The sequence below is a fragment of the Lipophrys pholis genome (genome assembly GCF_963383615.2).
Source record: "Lipophrys pholis genome assembly, chromosome: 10".
Classification (NCBI taxonomy): domain Eukaryota; kingdom Metazoa; phylum Chordata; class Actinopteri; order Blenniiformes; family Blenniidae; genus Lipophrys; species Lipophrys pholis.
In genome coordinates this window covers 17,570,493-17,592,531 of record NC_137640.1, presented here as the reverse complement: position 1 = coordinate 17,592,531, position 22,039 = coordinate 17,570,493, and the positions used below count along the sequence as shown (strand labels likewise).

At 40.0% G+C, this 22,039-nt stretch overlaps 1 protein-coding gene across 4 annotated transcripts in view; it reads left to right on the top strand.

The window, feature by feature from the left end:
• Positions 1–22,039, top strand: part of LOC308115580 (3',5'-cyclic-AMP phosphodiesterase 4C-like) — a 100,157-nt gene that overhangs the window by 58,661 nt on the left and 19,457 nt on the right. The window contains exon 1 of one of the 4 annotated variants that reach the window (XM_080473153.1): positions 14,230–14,616. The exons of the other annotated variants lie outside the window; for them this stretch is intronic. The gene's annotated coding sequence lies outside the window, so the exon portion shown is untranslated. Of the gene's footprint in view, positions 1–14,229; positions 14,617–22,039 lie in introns of those variants that run through there. 4 annotated transcript variants of the gene reach the window in all.

The window sequence follows — 22,039 nt, the reverse complement described above, 5'->3', positions numbered from 1 at the left end:
AGTTTGTGGGAACATTTCTCTTGCATCACGGTGTTGCTGACGGGCTGACGGGCTGACCGACTCGTGTTACACTGATGATAATCTGCGCATGTGCAGTAAATTATAAACACATAGATCTCCTGCACGTGTTCTCTCTGCACTCAGATATATTTGTCTCTCTGCATACCAGTGCGTTGTGTTTATTTTGGTGCGTGTGCGTGTGCGTGTGCGTGTGCGTGTGTGCGTGTGCGTTCCGCCTGGCATGCCTGTGTGTCCATGTTCACTCTTACTCCCTGATGGAGTGAACTCTCACTGGGCTGGGATACTTTATTTCATTGTGTTTTAATGAGTACTTAATGGCTCAGGACATCACTTGTTCATAAGGGCTCAATTGTTGATCAATTTTCACTCAGCGTGATGACAGTTTGTGTCAGTTCTAAACAACCAGAATGATTCTCATGCGATCGTCTTGAGGGGGACTCTCAACCTAAAGCCTGAAGGGAGTCTGAACTGTTTGTCTGCAGGTTCACTTTACAGTTTAGTCTCGTATCAGGGATCCAAATAAAGAGACATTCAACAAGTAGGACCATTACTGTCAGGAATAGTGGATGAGACTTAGAAATGCCTCAACATTACATTTTAGGTTATAATAGTGGCCTGACAGGAAGATTAAAAAGTGACATTATTTACAGATTTAAGCTGTTAAAAATATGAGTGGATTGTTCCTTGTATTACCCATTTATTACCCTGTGGACTTTCTACAAGGCTTGTTTTTGAGCCAGTGCAGCTCCAGCAACATCCAAGCAGAACAGTGGATATGATGGGTGGAGTTGGGGGTCGGAGAAACAATAACACAACAGAACCCCAAAATAATACCCCGGAGCTTGGAATAGTTTCCCAGCCTCGCCAGCCTGGCTGCACACGCCACGTGAATGTGACATGTGTTTCTCATTTGTACAAGCATAAATACTTACACTGCAACCTGCTATTGCCACCACCCTCTAAATCCATATTGATTTTTCCAGCAAATTGTTTCTGTAGGTAGATTCATGTCATGCAGTCAAATAAAACCATCAGCTGCAGGAATAAAACAATAACTGAAATGAGGTTTCTGATTTGTGTAATTATACCTTTTTGCGTGATATGTGAGTTTTTAAAGTTGTATTGGGTACACAGAAGTCTTTTCAAATGTAACCTTTTCACTTGTCACAATAACGTCTGCCAATTCATACTGCACACTCTTTTCATTTCAAGGAAATAATACTGGCTCTTCACAATTATTGCAGTTTCTATTGTCAGTTGTGATAATTAGATCCCTTCTCTTGCATTGTGCTTCAGTGTGCAGTTTGTAGAGCAATAGTGACCTCTGCTGGGCACAATTCGCCTAAACACATTGACTTGATTCATTCAATAATTATTGATCTTAATATAATTTTGTGACATGCGGTGGTCGCATCGAATAATTTAACAATTGCCAATGACGTGATTATATATTATATTATAAACGTGCAACTTGCCAATAATATAATACCATTTTTTTTTGCAACCATAATTGGTAGAAAGTGTAGCATAGTATGCTTCTTCAAAAAGACGGCCATGACCACTATTACACATTTACAACACCTCTTTTTGATAAGCAAACTGAAATGATGAACAGAAACGCAATTCCGTTTATGTATTATTCTATTATTGCTTGAATATTATTAGGATAATAGATCAAATATCCTATTACGCCATGAGAAAGTTGTGACACTATTGGCTTTAATATGTTGTGACATTACTGACAGGTATGACATCATTGGCCATTATTACATTATTGGTTATTACAGGTCCTAATTCGACTATTGTTAGAGGATGAGGATGCTGTTTTTAAAGTGCTTTGAGTTTATTTTTGCTTTGCAATTGAAGCCTTGTTGAAAGCTGCCATTGACCGTGTTGACCGTCAGCTCACTGTAACACTTTGCTGATCTGTACACCAGGTGGCGCAAGACACTGCGTTAGAGCGCAAGCGATCAAAGTCTTGTGAGGGGATTTTTTTTTTTTCATCATTTTCATATCCCGGGCCTGAATCACTTGTTTATGTCCATTGAGAAGCTGATAGGTTTCTAATTGCTGAAGCTGTTTCTGAAGCAACACGGTAACAAATGCAAATGTTTGTGAGGCCGGGGGGTGAAAAGATCAATCAAATACTATAATTTAGGAAAGTGATTTATGTGAACCTCAAATGGATTTACACTGGAGGTTTGAGATTAAAAAAATAAATAAATTCCATATAAAAGTGGTTTATAGACACTCAAGATGCCTTTTTCTCACACTGCCCACACGTTCATGACGCACCTCCTTTGGAGCTTATACTCATTAGTAGAGGTAACGTAGTCGTAGGAGTCAGCAGCCAGCTGGGTCACGGAAGACATTTGGCTGGTGGATTTGGTTACACAGAGGCCTCACAAACATCTCATTCTCAGTAAACCTCCACCCCGGCGTCTGCTCCAAGGTCCAAAATGCTTCATAAACACACTGCACATGGGCTGAGTAAAGCTCTCTCAAGAGAGGGGCAAGAAGATCTGTAGGGCGTTGTCGCTACAAATATCTGCCACAGGGTAAATGCAAATAACTTCAAACGTTTCTGCTTCATTTGAAGTGAGGAGTGATGTGATGCAGTGCAGAAGGGAAGTTAATCTCTCTCCTTTGTTTATGACTTGTAGTCTTATGAAATCTTCTGTTGGAACTACATTTTGAATGATTCATATTCAATATGGGCCGCACGCTGGAGCAGTGGTTAGTGGTCTTAACAAAGAATGAAAAGGTCATGGCTTCAAATACTGGTTGGACCTTTCTCTGTGGAGTTTTCATGTTCTCCCTGTGTGCGGGGGTTTCCTCTGGGCACTCCGGTTTCCTTTCACAACCCAAAAACATACATGTTGATGACATGTAAAGATTCCAACTAGGTGTGAATGTGAGTGTTTGCCCTGTGAAGGACTGGTGACCTGTCCAGGATACACCCTGTCCTCGCCCAGTTAGCTGGGATTGGCTTCAGCGCCCCAAGACATTGAACAGGATAAGCGGCATTGAAAATGGATGGACAAAACCTTCCTTCATATACATTTGTAAATTCCTATTTAAATGCATTTCCACATTAGCGCCCTGTAACCCTACAAATGGATGGAAAATTGATTGTTGTCTGTTATTTCTTACTTTCCTTTTCTTCAGCTAATAGTAAATCATTCTGTTATAGTCATACAAATGCTTGCATTTGTTATCAAAGCAATATCTCTTGAGAGAGTTTCCTAAGTTGAAGTGCTACAAGATCATCCTTTGAAAGATGTTTTCTTCCCGTGAGGATAGAAATAGTCTTTCAAATAAGTTTCAGCACCTGGAGGTTTGAGCCAAAACTGTTCAAATCAGTTGCAGAGTAGAGACTTTGACGTGACGCATGATCTTGCTTACGTATGGGGGTGATGAACATGATCCATGATCATTTCTGAGTAAAAGGGAAGTGGCGAAAGTTTCAAATTCCCTGTGGGAAACCATACGTGACTGCTGCCTCAACCGTCCAAATTGTGGAAGTGGAAAGTTTTGAAGAGCTCGGAAAAGCAGACATTATGCCACACCTAACAGCAGCTTTTCTACTTTTAAAATAAATAATTATTACCTAATAATGCCGTTTGTAATAACGCCACCATGTCAAAGTAAATGTGAAAATAATCAGACTCTATTAGGCAAGCATGCATATATTTCTCACTCTGGAAAATGGGACTTCTGCCAGAATATAGTAAACCTGAAGTAGTTTGTCATCCCGTGTTGAAAAACTATAGTTGGTGGAGAATTCAATCTAATTCGATTTCGTTTATCTTTTATTATACCAGTCACAGCAAAGTCATCTCACAGCACCTCGCAATGAAATAAATCGTTGCTTCAAAGGAAAAAGTACAACAATTGTGTTCGGGAAAAACACACTTTTAACAGGAAAGATCTTCTCTCAGAGTCAGACTCAGAGGTTGCAGCTTAATGCATCGGCTGGTTTTGACTGTTAAAGTTGAAATGGTGCCACGTGAAAGTGTCACTCAACACCTGAGTCTCTTTAGTTCATTTGCAGAGGACAGTGAGGAATGACAGAAAAATACTACGCAGAGTAGACACTAAAACAATGCAAACAGACTCTAGAAAAACGCTTTAAGAGTGTCCATGTTGTCTACAGCTGTACTTCACCGTGTCTGTTTAGGCAAATTATCCTTTTTCTTCTGAAGGCGAGATGGAAGTCAGTCCAGAATACAAACTATTGCAGTAAAATAATTTATTGTGGTCGAGAGTGGGCTGATTTGGTCTCCATAAATATGTTTCTGGAGGGCTTCAAATTATGTCATGTTTTTTTTAATTTTTTTATTATTATTATTTTAAACATCTGAGCAGTCAGGGGAGTTTCTGACTTGAAACTCAGCCTCACTCAGTCGGGAAAAATGAACAATGAAATAGTGGTGACTGAGGATGTGATACCAGGTTTTCAAACAAATAGGTCAGGTGATACTTCAGGCTGTAAGCATTGACATCATTGAGTCAAAAGTGTATAAACGGGACTTGAAGGTAGATGAGTATATTTTTGGAATTCTAATCAAAACTATGTGAGTGGAAAATTAATCTTACTTGGTCAGTAACAACCATTAATAGAACTATAATTTTTTTCTATCTGGAGATATTTGCCTTTAGTCAGCCAGTGGAATAACTAGCAGCCAAAGTTAACAGTGTGAGTTTTCAGACAGCAGCCATTTGGAGAACAGAAGAAATCAGGACGCATCATCTGATTCTTGTTTCCCCCTTCTCACTACGTCACCACATCTGGCCGGATCTGCAGCCAACCATCATTTAAAATGTCTGACATTTTGAAGGCCCCTGTACTCCACCTCCTCTGCTGTGTGCCTGCCAACACGTCCGACTCAGCCCCCTGAACAGTGTCTCAAAAGACAAATATTTGTCTGTGATGTCGACAGCAGCGAGCCCGCCGGTTGGTGAGATCATCAGGTCCAACAAGTCAGTCGCCGCCTGCAATGAGCCGGACATTTGCTGCTCTGCTGGAGTTACTGTCAGATCAGACCTGAGGCGTCCTGGAGTCACCCTGCAGTGTGGGAAAATACTGCTCGTGCAGATAGTTGATCATGTTGGAGTTTAAGCTGAACAATTCAACACCAAATCTATCATTTCTATACAACTGTATAGAAATATATCTATACATTCATTGCAAACTTAAGATCCCAAGTCTGCCTTTCTACCCTCTAGGCCATCTGTCCAGAAGGTCATAGGCCAACACCTATATATATCTACCCCATGGTAGAAGGAGTAGTACTACTTTAAGTCTCACCTGAGTTCATCATGAAGAGTGAATCCTGCCATCATGTGGAGAACGTTGATTTCAGCCACTTGTACCTGCATTCTCAGTCTTTCATTCCTCACCTAAAGTTTACGACCATAACGTGAGATTTGGGATGAATAGACTGCCGGAGAGCAGTGACCTGCCGTTCATAATTTAATGTGTCAAGATAGAATTGAAAAAGACCTAATTTCTGGTTATAAACACTCAAACAACATTTTGAAAACTTTATATCATTTATTAAGTGTCTGACTTTTAATTTGAATACATGGTGTCACCTTTTCTAGAAAAGTCTACCTTTCTCTCATAACCAAGTGCTGTAGTGTCTATATCTGTATTAAACTGTAGAAAACAGTTTGGTCTAAATGACAATCCTGTAAAAAGAGCTTTTTTCTCCCCACCAGTCTTTGTAGGCTGATTTTGAGACTTTTGAAGGAAAGTGAAAGCATTCGCAATCACGTGGGGAGTGTTTTCTGATATTTGTATGCCATAATATAAAGTGTGAAATTAATTGAGTCTGTACTGAACACAGACCTCGTTGTACGCATCAGAACTGACACTGATTCAAGAGACCCATTGACTCCGGAGCAAAAGACCTCAAAATGCAAACTATGCTCTGAGCTTTATGACTCATACTTGCAGGGCCTTGCGTATGCTTGCCATTATAGCGTAATTCATTCATGCATATTAATAAGTCATTAATTTTTGAACTTCAGCTTTACATACAGTATTGTTTTTGTCTGTAAACTTTACTGAAATAACCACTGTGTGTGTTTAATGGTCCCGCAATAAATATTGTTGTAGTGCTCATATCTTAAAGTATGTCCTGCTCTCATATCAAAACCTGATTACGCAGTGATTCATGGGGACTCATCTTATGTTGAGGACAGATATTGAGGTCTCCTTTAGGGAAAGAAACTTGAGGAGTCAGCCTGCTTTATTCTGAGGTTGTGGTTGGAGAGGTGGGGTGAATGAAGGAGTCAAGTGGTATTTAGGGTTTAGACATTCAAATAATGAGAGTGGTGTACCCATAAGGCAAAGAAACATAACTTGTGCCTTTACATTGTATGCATACATGGTTCGATTAGCCAATGTTTTTTTTCTTTTAATTCACTATTAAATGAATGAAGACTGGAACAGGAATCAGGTCTCCAACCCCCCTTCTCCTCCTCCAATCATCCACACATAGTGCACATACATGCACACACACATAGTTCATGACTTTTTAAAGCCTCTGCAGTCCATGTGTTTGGAAGGAGGAGGCAGCCACGGGGCGAGGGAGGGAGGAGGGACGGAGGGTGAGAGGGAGGAGTGTGTCTCCGGAGAAGAGGGAAAGTGTCCTGGACTTCTCCATGTGGATCTGAGAACAGCTCCTCCGCGCGCCGCTCACACTGGCCTTCGCTTCACTGTCCGGGACGTGACTCTTCAAAAACCCGCACTGCTTCGCTCCGATTCCCCCGGTTTTCCTCCTCTTCAGCCTGTCCACACATTGGACCGGAGCCATGCTGCCAGCACACGCCGCGGAGGGCTTTCCCGCGTCCGCCCGAGAGTCTGTGGAAACCTGGAGCCGCGCGGAGCGAGCGTTCTGGAGCCGAGGAGCAGAGGAGCGCCCGGAGGAGGAGGAGGAGGAGAAGCAGGAGGAGGAGGAGGGGGACAATTAGTGGAGGAGAAAGAGAGCGAAACATCACCCCAAACAAACACGACCAAAGACATGAGTTTACCGACAAACTGTGCGTATCTGACCCCCTCGTTCCAGGAGCGTCACTTCAAAGTGCGGAACGGGAGCATCTGCGGGTCACCGTGCGCCGTCAACCGGCCCATCGACATCGTTCAGAAACGCAGGCGGTAGGCCAGCTGTGGTTTCACTCCAGATGTTGTTGCAAAACTTGAAACACTGCACTGCTGCTTGAACTTTTTTTTAATAACAGCCTCCAAGCCCTTCCCCCTGGCAGGACGCAATCCGGGCCAGTAATTCTTTGTCATTATCGAGGGGGCAATAAGCAGAAAATATAGAGGTTTTCTTAGGAAAGCTGCCTGCAGCTATTTAGTGTTATAGTTTGTCAGTCCATGAGAAAAAATATAGTAAATGGCTAGATTCTGATAACTTACTTTTCTACATTGTTAGCACTTACACTTCCCATCAGTCAGACCAGCAGGTATTAATATCTTACTCAGGTTTGTGTCTATTCACGTTTTAATGATCTTGAAGATCAAGAAACAAATTATTAAATAGCAATCATTCTGTTACTGTGAGTGCATCTAGCTGCAGCACTTAGTTCCACAAACGTCTTGCTGATCCTCTTCTAGTTGTTGATAGAGGGAATTGTCAGTATGTGTCGGACTCTTATGGAAAAGAGTTCTAATGTATTGTCAACTTTATTTTGAGTGATTTCTCTCATTGCATTTTCGCTCAGGTTGAGCATCAGTCATTATTGGTTACAGGGGGGGGCATCCACATCAGGACTGAACAAAAGTCTTGCACTCTATTTTTCTCAAGTGATTTTAATTCAAGAGATCAAATTAGTTCCGTGTATCAGCTAAAGTAGACGAGGCTGCAGTCGGACTGGAGTTGAGCTCATGCTGACCAAATCGCCAGAGTATGTTCTCCCAATGGTAATTTGTTACTATTCAGTGAGTCAGAAGGATTGATGTGGCTCAGTGGAAATTATGAATCACTGTCTTGAGAGTTTGTTTTTTTATTGTAACTGAAACAAGCATTTCTGGAAATATTTTGTTCTCTCGCTACTACTAGACCTTTGTTTTGTGTGTTTATTCCTACTTGGCCATTTTCTCATGCTTCTGTCATCTTTACTTGATTTGATAGTGTAAACACTGATACACAGTCTTAACTCCCTGGTCTTCCAGTGATCAGTCTCCACTGCCGATTGCTTCACGGTGAACGTCAGTGCACTGGTGAAATATACATTGTGGAGGAGGGGGTATGAAGCAGTTCCCTGCATGAAGAATCTCACGAAGGAACATTTGCAGACGACCTTCTAGAAATTGATGACACTGGCTCAGAGGGGTTCAAAGTGCCTCTCATAATGTCAACCCACCATTAAAAAAAAAAAAGAAAAAGGAAACCTTCTAAGACAGCTTGCTAACAAACATGAAGCTTGTTTTCTTTGTAGGTCTGATGTGTGGAGTGACATAAAGCACAGCAGAAAAAACTGCAAAAAAAATCCATCCAAATTTGTTTAAATGTTCCTACAAACAGCGCGATTTCTGGCCGTCAGGGTCATCAAAGCCTTCACACTGTGGACGAATGTACGAGACAATTTTAGATGATCTTTTTTTTTTTTTTTAGAATGCACGAGCTGAATCTGTGCCGGCTCGAAGTGATTACGCAAGAATAAAACGTCATAAGCGCGCGCCATCCATTCATGCAGTTTGCGTTTACGTTCTGGTGTCACATGGGTAACTACGTCATGTCATCCTGCATTTCTAGCGGATTATTTAAACTGACGTGATCGCAACTGCCGCTATGACTCCACAAATGTCAGACACAGGCCCAATTGTGGTCACGGGATTCTGACCGACACCTCGGCCATCCTAGAACTGCACAAAGCCCGACCATTTTGAGCTGCGACCTTGGATTTTACGAACGATTCTCCCACCATCCGATTGTTTGTCTCAGACGGCCGTAGGTCGCGCTGTTTGTGGAAGCCTTAAGAGGAGAACATACGGCTTTTGATCGTCATTGCTTCACCTTGTAAAGTTTGACGTTTCACTGCTACATTTGGCAAAAATAAATAAATAAATAAATCTCTTATTGTAATGTTACTTTAGATATTTGGATTCAGCTTTTGGGGGTATGTTGGAAGTGGTATAAACCTTTTCTGGTTATCTGGTACTGCGTACTACGGAAGAGTATTAGGGCCACTGAAAAAAAATTCGGAGGCAAAAGAAAAACAAAAAACGTTCGTTCGCTTCAGAAAAAGTGGTAAAATCAAAGTCGAGATTTTTTTTTCGGAGGTAAAAAAAACCCAACAAAAAACCTTCATGCACTTCAGAAAAAGTCGGAAATCAAAGTCGATTTTGATTCGACTTTGATTATCGACATTGCATGAAGGTTTTTTTTTTTTTTAGCCTCCGAAATTTTTTTTTCTTCAGTGGCCCTAATACTCTTCCGTAGTGTACAACACATGCAGATAACATGGTCACCAACTGCACCAATAAGCACGCTTTCAGAATCCATCACATGCCAACCACAAAGAGGCTGGCAGCCACTCTGACACTCTCAGTCAGTCATGACTGTGGCACAGGGAGAACATGCATGCTCTTCACAGAAAGGCGCAGGTATATTCTGGATTTAAAATAATGGGCCAACACTAATATGATGATTTGGTTAGTTCATTATTTTCCCTATAAATTAGTGAAGAGGATTCTCTCTTGTTTGATCTTGAAAACCTATGGAAATGTTTTAATTTGCAGTGGTACAAAACAGAAAATGCCTTAATATCGTATTAACTCTGTTTAGTTTTTTTTCGATTAATTATAGTGAATAACTCATCAGATTAATTTGCAACAACTTCATTAGTTTCATATATGAAATATCGATCAATCAGTTACTGGGGATTTTACCCTGTTAATAGTAACTTTTGTCTTCTGTTTTTTGCTTTGGATTGTTTTTTTGATCAGTAGACGTGTATTCTCTGTAATGATGAGGACTGAGGCCAAGAGTTACAAATCATATTTCATCTCCCAGTGGAGACCACTGTGGTCAACTAACGCTGAATCACACCGTGAGAAGAGCACAAACAGCTTATTGATCGTGTAGTTTCAGCATTAATAACATTGCTTCTTGTTTTTCCTTTATTCAGCAGTTGGAATCCTCTTAATGATCACAATTATTATTTTTTTTATTTGAAGATTAAGGTGTATTGATTAATTTAATAATAATAATAATAATAATAATAATAATAATAAGATGTATTGATTAATTTGATGTTTTAGGACTTTCTTTTTAGCTTTTTGAAGTGTGCTTGAAATAAGGCTTGTATAAACGTTCAGTAGATGTGACGTGAAGTCTGATGGAAGATGGAGTTTAGCTGTTGAGTTCAGAAGTATTGCACATTGGTCACTAGTGCAGTGAACAAAGTTGGTGTGTGCAGCCTCGAGCTCTCCTCTGCTTTGTTTTGTTTTACCAGGTTGTTGTTGTTGTTGTTGTTGTTGTTGTTTTAATATAAAGCCTCTGCTTGGTGTTTTCATAGTTTATGTCATATTTCTCACATATTGAACGACAGTTTCCATATTCTTAGTTAGTTATCACTGGTCACTGGGTTTATTAGCATTCCATTTTTCCCCCACATCAGCTGGAATTAAATGCTCTCCTGTTCACATATATGGGTTTTGCAGATCTACTCTAATTAAACACGTCGTTTTCTTCTTAGCTTACCAATAACCTACTTTTAAAAAAGTAGCTTTGACTGAATATCCCGAAAGCTTTTGCTCTTGTTTGTACGGCTGAAGACAAAATGAAGACAAAAAAAAGGTATCGTGATCCCTGTGGCTCATTATCTAATCCCTTTTGTGTAAAGCCGAGACTGTCAAAAGTAAACCATTATTTTTCTGAACCTTTTTCATGATGAAGAATATCTTCTTCCTCTGAATCAGCTGTGTGTCATGATGACTAAAAACAGTTAGTGTACCAACACTGTAAACACAGCAGTGTTGATATAAATGTTCTCAGCTGACGTCTGCACGCAGCTGCTTTAACTCCTTCCCAGCTGTTTATAGGGCCACAAAGTGGTGCAGTGGTTAGCACTCACACGTCACAGTGAGGAGGCCCCTTGTTCCAACCCAGGCTGAGGGGCCTTTTTTGGGTTTTGTTTTTGAATGGACAACACAGGCTCACCAACACCAACACAGAATAGGACAATCTTGTTCATCTTCTTTATGTACAGTTTCATATACAATCTCATGTTCTTTGCTCACTGGGTTCACTCCAGGTAGCCGATTGTTGGAGTTCTGCCTGCTCATACAGCAATATGTAATATTTTATTTTATTGAAAAGGATGTACATGTCAATTATGTGTCATCGATAAGGTATAAAATCAGGTATAAAAAGGATTATGAAATAAGCTAATATACAAAACATTATATTTAACAGACAGCATTTGCAAGCTGCAAAGTAGTAAATACTAAAGGTATCTAATTTGCACAAATGCTATTCATTTTATGTGGATACAAACAGCCTATATCAATTATATTGTGAGTATTCTTAAAAGTCATCAAAACATCAACTCCTGAATGTTTAGTATGATAAAAGTGAAAACTACTTCTCTGCTTCACTTAATGTTCAACTATTCAATGTTCCAGTACATTTTGCACAACTTGTCCTGTTAACAGGGAACACACACACACACACACACACACACACACACACACACACACACACACACACACACACACACACACACACACACACACACACACACACACACACACACACACACACACACACACACACACACAAATAATAGCACCATGTGATCATAGATATAATCAATGCAGTTTTTTTTTTAATTGATGTTCTTATTGTATTCTAAAAGAATGTTGATCATCAGCAAAACCTCTCACAATATCAACATTTTGCACAGTGAGAGGAAACATAATTAACCTCCGAAAGATTTACCAAGTTATCAAAAACAAATTTAATTTGCTGACACGGTGGCCGTTTTGCCATGTCGTTCGCCACACAATCGATTTGGTGCTGAAATGAAGGAAAACATCTCAGAAATGAGAGGTTTGTGTAGTTTTGATGCAGGGGTCTTTCTGGTTTCTCCTCCCTCTCGGCGGCTCACAAAAAAAAAGAGGCCTGACCTTTTGTTTGGTGTCGCCGCTGGGTTGCATCCTGCCCTGTGGGCCTCAGCCCATGTCAACACACAGTGACGTGACACACAGCTCACTCTACATGAGGTCACGGGTCACTGTACGCTGCCAGTATGTTGTAACACATTGTAAAGAGGGAGTCACATTCGCTGTGACACAACGCGACAGACATGTTCACTGATTATGAGTCAGATATGAAAATCACTGAGACCTTCATGTCCCTTCAGGCCTTTACTCACCTGCACTGACCCCTCTGAGCGGCCCTTCACTTTCATTCTCAATCTGGGTATATTGAAAGTCATAATTGGCATCTCATACATTGTGTGTACTATTTGTCAAGATAAGAACATTTTCTGCCAAAATTGAGTATATACTTAGGTTTAATTGTTTCGACTGGGCACTCAAATATGATATATACAGAGAAGAGGCTGAACGACTCAAACAATGAAACATGCAGAACAAAGAAGAAAACAGATACCATTTTATATCCTCCGTACTATAAAATACATTATGAAGCTCTTTCAAAGACATGAAGCTATAGGGTTAAAAGTTGTTGGAGGATAACAATAAAGTTAGCTTCATAAAATTGGCTTCATTCTGTCTAAGATTTAAAAAAAAAAAAAGAAAAAGATCTATTATGAACAAATGGTTGTGACACTTGGATATTTTTGTTAAACAAGACTGTCTTTAGCATTAATGTCAACATTTCTCAAGCCTAAAGACAGTTTCAACAGTGCACACCTTTAACGTTACCATTGCTGACTGTTGAGTTTTGTGCTTTTAACCTTAACGCTTCTGCGTTTGTGTTGACTTCAAAAGTAGAACTGATTCTGGAATGTTTCAGGAAAAAAACTGTTTTAAACATCTTAACTGTAAATCTAAAAAAAGCAAATAGGCGCCACCGCATGTTTAATCATGACAACCAGAGTTAGTTTGTCTCATTTAGACATTTTGTGGCATGTGCTTTTTTTTTTATTATGCATAAATGCTTGAAAATCACAAGTTGGGCAGTCACTGATACATAACATGAAAATCTGTTGAGCTTGTGGTAAATGCTGGCCTAATTCTTTCCTTTTTAGAAAATCCTGTTCTCATGCTTTGTTTTGGTCAGGTTGATTAATCGGTTATTTACCCAATTGTTTTGATTGTTCGTATCTTCATTGTCCTTGAGACCATGTTTGTAAATCTGATGTAGTTGACTTATTGTCCCCCAGAGGTTGATTTACTAGCTTTCACTGGAGCTTTGAACCCCCATATCATGGTCCTTTCAGGAGGATAACAAAAAGCATCCTGGTCATGAAAATTGTTTTATCGTGTTTTTTGTGCTAATGGGGTAAATAACCTCTCTTGGTTCAGACTGGTTAGTTTCTGGCTTCAGAATGACTTCTGCTCACTGACCTTCACCGCTGGAGCGCAGGTGATTTCGATATTCTGATGTTTTCAGATTTCCTGTCCAGATGTAGCACTCCTGGCAGCACTTTCATGTCATGATCCTTCTAGGTTTTATTTCTCATCGGATCTTATGCCAGAAGAAATGTTATAGTCTCCCACTTTTTCATAATTTTCAGATTTATCCATCACCTGCCGCTTTTTGCGCGAAACATTAACCGCCACAGATATTTTTAGCCGATACTGGCTGCCGTCATTAGTCTGCACTTTTGTGACAGAGAGATTTCGACCCGAGGTGAGGACTGACAGGAAATATTGACGTGACAATGGTTGTTCTCTGGACTTGATCCCAAATCATTTCCAATTCACAGTTGACGCCTCAACCCACTGAACCGCAGGATGCGTTGTCTGCGAGTCCCTCGAGTCGTCGCTGTGCAGCGTTCCTACAACAAACACGTCCCGGCAGAAATCCCACCACATTCACAAGCTCAGCCAGCTGTTTCTTCTTTAGCACGTTTCATTGCATCCTTTGTGTCGTAGCCTCTCATTTGATGGAGGAATAAAACTGCAGCGAGCGCGAAGCATTGGGCCGGGGATAATTGCAGGCCTCCATGCTGGTCGATCAGCATCGCTGCGACCGCCATGAAACCACAACTGACGTCAGCAGACAAGCGTGACTTTGTTTCTGTGACTGCGTGTGTGTGTGTGTGTGTGTGTGTGTGTGTGTGTGTGTGTGTGTGTGTGTGTGTGTGTGTGTGTGTGTGTGTGTGTGTTGAATATCACTGCTAGAATAGTTGACTGAGTACCATCCTGACATCTTGGTGACTCTGGGAATGACGATGATGATGAACCCTGGGACGAACAGACACTTGACAAAGAGCCTGTTGTGTTCCAACATTTTCTCACAGGACTGAACAATAGTGTGGTTGATGGACTTTTAACAAACAAGGAACTAAGGCGTCCACATGCAACCTGCTTCTGCGCGGTGTGTCACAGGTGGATGTGATCACCTCCATAGACCTCAGTGCTGCGCCTACACAGCGGGAGGCCAGGTAGGGAACTTTGCTCTGGGTTTTTGAGGGGCCTTCTTGTAGCTTTATTACATTTCAGTAATAATAAACATGGCAAAGGCATAGGAAGATTGGTTGATTTGATATGCTGCAGGGATTCAAGCAATCAAATTAGATTTTAAAATACAGATTTTTTTTTTGGATGAATTTGGTACTATAAATTCATAAATACATGCAGAAATACAAAGTACGCTGAATATATTGTCTGATTGTGTGTTAGTGCTAAAGAAACTATTAACCGAATGGATCATTTTAAATTTGATGAAATCACTTTGACTATGTGGTCACAGACCAGGTCCAGGTCTTCTGTATGTGTTTATACGTACATCTCTTCAATTCGGTCAATCTCGATTGCCCAAGAACTTCTATTCCCAATCTGTGCACCTTTTTCAAATGTGCACAAAAAGAATAATTAACAGTATGATAGTTTGATTAGCAAACCTTCTCTTTTGTTAAGAGTGAAAACAAATGACAGGTTATAAATAGGTTCATAACCTCCAATTAAAGTGGATCCTCTACGGTCATCCAATATTGTGCACTCTGATAACAAACTGTCATCATCATTCACACAATGCAAAGCTCAGCAGTAGTTCAGTTCAAGAACTCATGAAAAAATAAACTAATAATAAATGGTAAATCTTGTTTTCTATGTTGAGGACAAGTGTACTAGTTTTATGTAAAGCTGTAATGTGTATTTTGTTGCAATAGAATTGATATTTCTAAATTTAGGCTTATTCGCCTACACACTTAGGTAAACATGCTGCTTGGGTTGTTTTTAGGCTGAAATATTTCACCTAAGATTATCTTTGCAAGCTATGTTTTTGCTCTATTGGCAGATATTTAAACAAAATAACTTGATCTTGAAAGCAAAGACTTTGCAGTGAATGTAAAAATGTTTAACTGTTAACATTTGTAAGTCCAAGTTCCAAGTCCAAATATCTCTCTTCATCATCCTCGGTCATCTGCCACAAATAAGGTATATTTATTTTCTTTCCTGCTTGAACGTATTTAGAGCATTTTATGTAACGTAACACGAAGCAGGGTTGTTATGCCTCTCATGGCTGTGAATCTGCAGCCTGTTGGATTTGAATGGATGTGACACAGGGAGGTACACTGGATTATGTAGAGATATCACGAAGTAAATTGTGTTTAACATGGCATTCAGCTGATGAAGTGATTTAAGTTTATTGTGTTTGTTTATGCTTTATAAAGACATACATGTGATTTTTTTTTTGTGTATCTTCACATCATAGTTTTATTCTCTATCTGTTTCCTTAACTTTCATCTATTCAGTAACAATCTATCTTGTTCCTCTGTTGCATGTGTGAAGTTTCGAAGTCTTGACAGCAAGAGCACACCTAAACACAATTAAGGCCTGGCCCTGTCTCCATGTCGTTGTGTCCTGCTGATCAGCAACGTGATTGGCTGCTCCTGGTCTGCCTTTGGCTAATTAAAGGAGGAAGTGCCACACTCCTGCCTCACGGCTGGACTCAATCATTGTAAACTGAAAAGCGCCAATTAGTGTCGTTTGAACATGATTAGAGGGGCTCAGCACACGGCCTGTTGCTGGGTGAAGTGTGTGTGTGTGTGTGTGTGTGTGTGTGTGTGTGTGTGTGTGTGTGTGTGTGTGTGTGTGTGTGTGTGTGTGTGTGTGTGTGTGTGTGTGTGTGTGTGTGTGTGTGTGTCTTGATAACAGTCTCTTCATGAGGTCTGAAACCTGAGAGCCCACCACAGTAATGTGGTTCAAGCTGTGTGACCAAGTGGGCTGAGGCTACTACTAGTTAGGGAGTCAAGGTAAGATTAGATAATCTGTTAGAAGGGTTAAGATTAGAGTGAAGGGCAGAGTGATGAGTAGTGGAGAGTCAATTGCACTTTAACAAATATTAAGAATAATCACCAATGTTCATTTCAAAAAGCTGTTAATGGTTAAGCAAACCTTAGTTATGGTTAGAATAAGTTCACAAGAAATGGATGGAAATCAATAGGATGAAGGCATGAATGCACTAAGTGTATTGTACCCTTCATTTCACAGTCATTGCAGGCTGACAGAACGTGGTCCAACCGAGCTGACAGGTTAAAGAGTTCAAATTGTGTGTTTTTAGGGCCAAAGTTAGATTTGGGGCTCAATTTTGGCATTTTGTTGTGTGCGTGAGTGTGTGTCTTCAACCAGCCTGCTGACCAGTTGTGCACCAGTGTGATGTAAGGTTGTTCGATTTTGAGGTCGATGTCGGAGCCAAATCTAGATCTCCACTGCTGGGGCTGTAATCACGCTGTGTGTGTGTGTGTGTGTGTGTGTGTGTGTGTGTGTGTGTGTGTGTGTGTGTGTGTGTGTGTGTGTGTGTGTGTGTGTGTGTGTGTGTGTGTGTGTGTGTGTGTGTGTGTGTGTTCTCTGCTGGCTGGCTCCATGTGTTACCCTCCTAACCAGTTTCTAATGACGTTAATGCCGATCAGCCACTGTATGGATTTCTGCCCGGCTGGATGGAGAGAACTAATCACTGCACACACATAGCCTGCAATCAATACCAGTCCGGAGGAGTGAATCAACCTTTGAGGTGCTCTGACCCCCGACCCACCCCCCCCCCCCAAAAAAAAAATTCACCAGTTCATTTTCAAAGCATTTCAATTTACATTCGAGAGGCCACTTTGCTAAAAAGGTGCTTTGACTTAGCCTGAACATGATAACGTCTTCAGCTCTGGCTTTCAAACTCTGAATGTAAAGACAACAGTCTGATAATAAACTGCCTATCCGGTCTAGGTGGTTGTGGGTTTTTGTCATTCAACAAACTTGAAACTTTTTAGAGACATACATTTCGCAAGCTTTTGTTTAGCCATTATTTTTTATATTTGGCGTAATGTTTATTTGATTTATAGAATTATGATAAAGAAAACATAAGTTAATAATAATTCAAAGAAAGACAGCTTATTTAACAGTGTTGCAGATTCTTCAACTACAGATACAAAAAGTAACTAAAAGACATCAAATTCAATCAAAAAGCCAATTGCTGTTCTGAAAACACATCTCCAGTGTAACAAGGTATTGTTTTGCAAACCAAGTATAAGTATTGTACCAATGTGCTCTCATCATACATTGGTGTGTTTTGACAGTTCTTCAGCAGTTTCCAAAGTGGGTCTGGCTTCCCTAGGTGGCGCCAAAGGAAACCTGGGGGACAGGAACATTAAGCATTTTAGTTAAACACACATATTAGGAACTAAATGAACTTTTTAAGTATAGTGGAAAGTAGTAATGTTTGTCATATATAAGGTACATTGAAATGCACATTGAAATTTGCTTTCATTTAATTCCTCTCCAACTAGCAGCGGGCAGCCACTGTGCAGCAGCTGGGGTGCATTCATGGCCTCAGGGCTTTGCCCAGGGACACTGGTCACATGTCTGCTGTGGGATTCAAACTCTGAATTTTCTGGTCACAATCCCACCTCTTAATCTAAATTAACAAAATAAAATTTTATGCTAAATTATAATCATGTCACCAACAATTGATTTCATGTGGTTCACACTTAAAAAAAAGTTACATTTAATTCAAGGAAACGTGTTTTCAGGGTGTTTCTTCCATGATGAGCTGTTTAACACATATGTGCTTGCCAGTGATATCAAAATAAATGACTTAGTGTCTTCAAAATGCATTCAATAACAAAATTTGACAATTTGATGGCCACTATTTTCATTATTGATTTTTGCAGACAACATTGACTTATCGTTAGGCCCCAAGCCTGTTGTGTGTAATCACTTTGACGGAGTGAAAACAACAAATTCACAACAAATATTTCTACAATATTAAATATTTGGAGTGAAAACAACAAATTCACAACAAATATTTCTACAATATTAAATATTCATCAATTATTGTGCGCCACAGTCTATACTCGCTTTTGCTTCCTTTTCTTCCTTTGTCTCTGGTGACAGCAATCAAAACGGAGATCTGCTGAATTCAGAGGGAAGCGCGTCCCTCCGCTCCCTGTTGGTCAGAGGTGGCACAGAAAAATAATAAACACAGCAGCTGGCTTCACTCTGCAACCTTCTTCTCTCAGCTATATTTAGAGAGACATGAGCTGCTCTCAGATGAGATGTTGGACCCAGATAGTTTTCTCTGTTAGTCTGCAGTGGCCGATCAGGTGAATGGAAAGAGTGAGAGGCTCTTTGTGGAGGTGCAGCAGTCCAACACAGAGCAGTACAGGGACAGAAATAACAGTGTTTTGAGAAGATTTCTAAAGATGGCTCTATATAGGTGCTTTGAGATGGAACAAAACACTTTTCTGAGGCGTATGCTCTCTGGAGAAGACACTGGTTGAATACTAAGATAGATTCAGCTTTTTAAATAATTATATAATATGTGCAGTATAAGTCCTATCTTGCCCTCGAGTGTCCAGGTCTTAAGCACTGTACTTACAGTGTACTATCTTGCTGTTGTACTCGAAATGGTCCCAAAGTTAGCCCCTTTGGGCCAGTCAGTAGAACAACTTAAAAGCACTATATAGTTCAGTTTGCGGTGCTCTGTTGGTATTAGAGGATAAGTATTTTAAAGTTCACTAAATGCTGATGGTAGCCTGGAGTTCACGCGATAGCCCTCTTTGCTCTGTTTCAAGTAAGACAAAAGTTTACGCCTTTCTTTTGTTGTTTTTCTAAAATTGTTTTAACCAGTATTAGTATGTGTGGTAACTACCTGCTAACGTGACCAACACAAATTGGGGGAATCTAGTTGTTTTTCTGCTGCTCACTGATCAAATGTGCAATAGGCTTGATGTGTAATGTAAATAAATCACTCTCTACTCTCATTTCCATACATCTACATGGACCGGCACCTGATGGGTGAGTTAGAGATTACGTGGCCATTAAATATGGACACTTGTATTATGATTATTATCGTTTATATATAGCTTTCAATTGTCATCTTTTTTTCTACTCATGATTTGCACTATATTTTATGGTTTCAACTCGTCCCAATTGAATAATCTATTCACAAGTGTAAATTAGTTTGATCTTTCTCTTATTGTTTTTTTATATTATGAACCTCTGATTCCTGATATTGGGAAAAAACAACAACAAAAAAACACAATCGTCATATGCTCACCTGTAGTTGGTACCATTGTCTACATGCAATTAAAAAAGAAAAAAATGTTTCTGGTTTCTCCAACCAACGTCCTCGCAGTGCAGCCTTTTCCTTGCCATGAGTTCTCTGAGCTGTTTGGGTCCACACGCAGTTTCCTGATTCCCTTCTCACCTCTCGCCTCCTTCTTTGTCTGATGTTTGAGGCCCCTCAGCCAATTCCCACGCTAAGAGGAAAGAAAACAAGGGGGGGCATGTTGTGTATATGCGTGTCGTTTGACCTTTGACCCCTGGGCTTGTGTCAGTCCCCGTCAAATAACATCTGGACATCATGGTTGTTATTTAACCTCACATACGTAACAGAAAGTTCCTTAAATCCCCGGGCCTCGGTTCCCATGAGCACTTCACAAACATGCGTGTAAGAACAACTGGAACTGGTCCTACTTGGCATCTCCCAGGGCAAGGTTGAAATTGTTGTCCAGTTGCGAAGACTTCCTCTTTGAAAAGACTTCACAAGGATGATACAACCCCAGCTGCTCTCTCAGCTGACGATGGTTATGGGCGTGAACATCAAATTTACTGTAACCCATGTGATATTTGCCACTAAGGATAGCTAACCTTACATTGGTTTTCAGTTTTTAATGCTTTGTGTGTCAGATTACAAGTTTGTTTTAAATTCATGATCAGTTAGGGTGGGAAGTGTTCAGCACAGTTCTATCAATCTTGAAATAGAATGGGGTTTTTTTTAACTACAAAAAGGAAGTAAATTTGACTTTTGCCTTCATGTAACATTGAGCGATGTATGCATGTCGTCACCTGATAGGTGTTTTGGATTGGTTGACTGGTTAATGACACAACACACAAACACAGGATATTTCTTCACGATACCTGTTAAGCTAGAAAGGAATTTTAAACTGCTAACTTTAAGTCACTCGAGAAAGTATTTGTCTGTTTCGATTATGGTGATGAGCAACATCCTTGGAACAAACTGAGGAGTCAGGATGTGGGAGTTAGGGGATGTATTTGTGTGAGGAAAGTTTACTAAAACGGAGTTAAAGAGAGAAAAGGGAGCTGTATTGTACGTCAGAGAAACAGAGAACAATACTGGAAGCAGGAGGCAGACCAAGGTCAGCCTGTGTACTCTGTTTTCTGACCAAGACGCCAGCCTGCTTGTCTCGCTGTTTTAAAAGGCCGATGCCTGTCACTCAGCTGAAAACGTCGTGGTAGTCACAGTTCAAGTAGGAAAGATGCATTTTGGAGTTACGTGTTTATTTTGTAAAGGTTGCTTTCTGTCATTTCTGCAGATAATACTCAGACATAAAACTTTTATATATTTTTTCCATTGTAATTTGTTTGAGTATCTTTCACAGGCTATTCTGCAACCCACGAAGATGTTTTATTATCAGTTGTTCCCCGTCAGCCACAGATGTGTTAATTGAGATTAGAAGAATTAAATTCACTGATATTTGCACGTTACCTGTGATTGTATATCCAGTATAAGTTCAAACTATGGCAGTTACTGGTTCTCAGACCAACTTAAATGAAAACAAATCATTGATTATTGTTATGATTTGATTTGATTCGACTTGAAAAGTTTATTTCGAACTTGTGGGAACAACAACAAAACAAAAAATAAAAACACAAACAAACATAACAGAGTAAAGCAAGCAAAAAATAAGTTACAGATAACTAAATAAATAATGGCCCGACATATCTGAAAAGGAGTAGGAAGAAGTCATTCATGCCCCTGTAGTTTTTTTTATGTATGTATTTACCATATGTACCACAAGAAGAAAATAGTAAATATAAATAAATAATAAATGGTCCTTACACCCGTGTTTACAGCCCCGTCCTCCTCCCTGTACTTTGTGAACACCATTGTTTTGTACTGTTGTTTTGAGCTGGGCTGTGTTTGGACGCTGCCCGAGCTCCACCTCCAATCTCTTCCACAATCTCACTCCACATATTGAAAGAGAAAATGACTTTGTTGTTGTGCAAAACCTCCCATGTTTTAACTGTAAATCCCTTCTCCAGTACAGCCCCCTAACTTAGTGATTAATATGTCATAGTTTATCGTGTCAAAAGCTTTTTTGAGATCGATGAATACTCCTACTGCAAACTTTTTTGATCTATAGCATTTGTAAATTCCTCAATTGATTCCTTTAATGCCAGTGATGTTGAACTGTTTGACCTGAATCCATATTGACTGTCAGAATGTTATGTTTGTCTAAGAATTTATCTAATCAGTGAATGAATATTTTTTGTAAAATTTGAGAGAACTGTGGATGCAGAGAAACAGGCAGGCCTGTAATTGGTGAAGTGGTGTTTATCCACAGTCTTATA